This window comes from Podarcis raffonei, chromosome 9, assembly GCF_027172205.1.
Source record: "Podarcis raffonei isolate rPodRaf1 chromosome 9, rPodRaf1.pri, whole genome shotgun sequence".
In the NCBI taxonomy this organism is placed as follows: Eukaryota; Metazoa; Chordata; class Lepidosauria; order Squamata; family Lacertidae; genus Podarcis; species Podarcis raffonei.
In genome coordinates, this window is record NC_070610.1 from 26,991,806 (window position 1) to 26,995,438 (window position 3,633).

At 46.0% G+C, this 3,633-nt stretch overlaps 1 pseudogene; it reads right to left on the reverse strand.

Annotated features, from left to right (window-relative positions):
- Positions 1-259: 259 nt before the first annotated feature.
- On the reverse strand, positions 260-1,000 carry LOC128421522 (translationally-controlled tumor protein homolog; annotated as a pseudogene).
- Between the last annotated feature and the right edge of the window lie 2,633 nt (positions 1,001-3,633).

Below are 3,633 nucleotides of genomic sequence, written 5' to 3' on the forward strand. Positions count from 1 at the left end.
AACACCTGAGCCACTGTGTCACTCCCAGGAGAGATCAGTGGCTCGGAAGCACTACAGGCCCCCCAGGGTAAGTGCCACCCATATTGTGAATGGCCTCCCAGTGTGCCCCCCCCGCAGCCCCCTAGCTATGCTAGTGGGGGGCAGGGGGTGGCTACCTCCCAAATCAATAAAATTCAATACTGTGGTACCTCAGGTTAAGAACTTAATTCATTCTGGAGGTCCATTCTTTTTCCCCCTGGGTTTAAATGATTTTTTTATTTTTATTTTAGACAGCCTACATGACAAGTTTTTAAAAACCAATGCCTCCACTCCAATTCATTCAGGGTCAAAATAAATCAAATTATGCTCAAGATGGCATCAGTCAAGTTTTCAAACAATGCTGAGTCATGATGTTTTGTTGATGAATAAAGAACAGCAGCCAATTATGGTGATAGATGATCCAGAAGGGTTGGTCTCTGGTTAACATTTCTCCATTTCTAATCCATCCTTAAAGAAAATAATGATACCACCCTCACGGAAATCCAGCAACGCCACCATTCCATTTGGATTCATGTTCTCGCCTGCAAAAAACTGGTAATTTTTTAAGTTTGCAAGGATATGTTTGACTTGTTCAGCTGCTCCAGTCATAAACGGCTTTACTCTCTCTGGCTTTGTTTCCTCAAGTCTTGCTTCGATTGCTTTCATGTAGTCCTTGATGTACTTCTTGTAGGACTCTTTAGTGAAGCTTGTTTCCTGAAGGTGGTGGTTCATTACAATGTCAACACCGGTGACAACAGTAGCCTCCTCCCCTTCACCATCTGGACCTTCAGCCAACGCATTTCCACCAATTAAAGCATCATCTATTTCACCTTCTTTCCTGCTCACCATCTTCCCTTTCCAGGCAGAGTCTGCTGGCCACTTCTTTGACCTTGTAGATGTCCGAGAACATCTTGTCTTGGCTGATGCAGTCCCGGTAGATGATCATGGCTGAGGCGTCATTGGGTGGTGGTGTGTCGAGTGGGTGGGCAAGCGGGTGGCCTTGGGGAGCAGAGCGGCTGGGCAGCGACTCCCGGTGAGAGAAAGGAGCGAGGCGGAGAAAAAGCTGGAGGTCCGTTCTTAACCTGAAACTGTTCTTAACCTGAAGCACCACTTTAGCTAATGGGGCCTCCTGCTGCTGCCGCCCTGCCGCCACACAATTTCTGTTCTCATCCTGAAGCAAAGTTCTTAACCTGAGGTACTATTTCTGGGTTAGTGGAGTCTCTAAGCTGAAGCATCTGTAACCCGAGGTACAATTCTGAGGTTCTGCCCCCTCTGACAAAAGCCTGCCCTCCTTAACAAAAATCCTGGCTACTCCCAAGTCAGCAGCTGCACCCACCCACCCACCCATGGGGACAGAGCTTTCTTTACCATGAGGCAATGGGAGCCAGAGAGTTAAGGTGTGCTGTTTGGTGAGACATTTTGTGGCAGCAGATTGCCTCTCCAGCAAAGGAAGTGAGCTAGGACCCTGATCCAGATCTGCTGCCCCTCTCATTCTGCCACTGACACACCCTCCTCCTCTTGGCTTATTATAGTGCTGGCCATCTTGACTTGGCAGCTCTAGGAAGTAATTACTGTCCCATTAAGAAAGGGAGTGGTTCCAATTACCTTCTGAAGCTAGTAGTGGTGCAGTTGCTCCTTAAAATGGCCGCCATGGACCCACACCATCTCAAATATACTCAGACATACTCAAGTGAGTGGTGGCTGTCCAATTCTCGACTCACTTGCATGAGGCAGATGATCTAAAACCGAATCATTGTGGTTATAGCACAGAAACAACCTCATGGGTGACCTCCATTGGAGGAGGACAGGGGAGTGTGACCCTGTCGATTCCCATTGGCTGTGGTATCTTTCTGGGCTGTGGGAGCAGTCATACTGTGGTTACCCTCACAGGGCTCTTTTCAGAAGGTGGTGCTAGGGGGCTTCTATTTGGCCCCTTGCTGAGGTACTGAAAAGTTCCATCTTGTCCCTTACATACAAACACATCCTGTCAAGCGCCACCACCTTGTGTGGATGGGAAACACTGAGACAGGATTCAGCTGAAAGCACTTGTGTGAATGCACATGGAAAAATGAGATCTGCACAACTCATGTACACATGTGCACAGCTGTTTGAATCTGCACCTCCCATGTTCCTATTTAAAGGGGAACATTTCCCCCAAATTACAATGTCTTCACAATGGGTAGGTGTGGTTTTATTGTGTGATTTTAATTTTGATTTATATAAGCTAACTCAAATGATACAAAAGCATAAAAAGGTAGGGTGATCCCCCCCCGAAAATAAGTAAGGATGGGGAAATTGTTTGTGTCCAATTGCGCCAGACTTCAGCTTGAGCAATAATTTAAAATGCCTTTGGGTATGTGTAGAACAGGGGTCAGCAACCTTTTCCAGCCATGGGCCAGTCCACCGTCCCTCAGACCATGTGGTGGACCGGACTATACTTTTTTGGGGGAAATGAATGAATTCCTATGCCCCACAAATAACCCAGAGATGCATTTTAAATAAAGGCACACATTCTACTCATGTAAAAACACCAGGCAGGCCCCACAAATAACCCAGAGATGCATTTTAAATAAAAGGACACATTCTACTCATGTAAAAACACGCTGATTTCCGGACTGTCCACAGGCCGGATTGAGAAGGTGATTGGGCCGCATCCAGCCCCCAAGCCTTAGGTTGCCTACCCCTGGTGTAGAACTTCCATCTGAATAGCCACACAGTGGACCACCATTTCAAAATGAGGATTGAAAAAGCTTATTTTCTCCCACCCTCCACTTTATGGAAATTAAGCCCCATTATGGGAGCTATGAGGATAAATCCCAAGTCCTACATTATCACTCAGGGTGCAGCTAGGTGATAATAGGGAGAAAAGCTTGTCCTCCTTTAGGTGGAAATGTATATACTTTGCTTACTTCAAAAGGTGGTTGTCCTTCAAAAGTCTTGCTGCATCTGGGGGGCACCTCTTCTTCATTGTTAGCAGTGGAGGGTGAATGTAGCTCTGTAACACGAAGCTCTGCCTGTCCTCAGCCAGCTCCCCACTGTTTCGTACTTAAAACTCAGTCCAAGGGGTTGAGTGGGCACCTTCCTCCTGCTTAGTTTCCCTGTTGCCCTTGTAGACCTCAGCAAAGGAGAGGATGACTCCACGTACTGTTGATCCCCCAATGGGCACCAGCCAACACTGCTGTTGTGAAGGACCTTGGACTCTACCTCCAAGTCCTGCCCTGATCGCACCAGTGGGTTTCATAACCTATTCAGTCCAGAGGGCTGAATGCAGAGGGCAAGTCTAATTAATAAAATGAGTGACACACACTGTTGAAAAGGCTGTGAAGCAGTTGGGATTTATTATTTACTAGTGGGAGTGCCATATTTAATAAATGTCAAAAAACAACTATTCAAACAATTAGGAAGAACCTAAAACCAGCACTGTTATCAATTTCTGAAGGAGATAATGAAGCCCCTGCACATAGAAGATGCTGATTTACTTGCTGGTAGTAATTAAAGATTTTCATTCCATTCCACTTTTTTGTATCTCAAGTTATGGAGACTAGTATGAAATATAGGCATTCTGGAGAACCTGGTATTGAAAATTTCAAGAGGCTAAATGACAATAAAATGCAG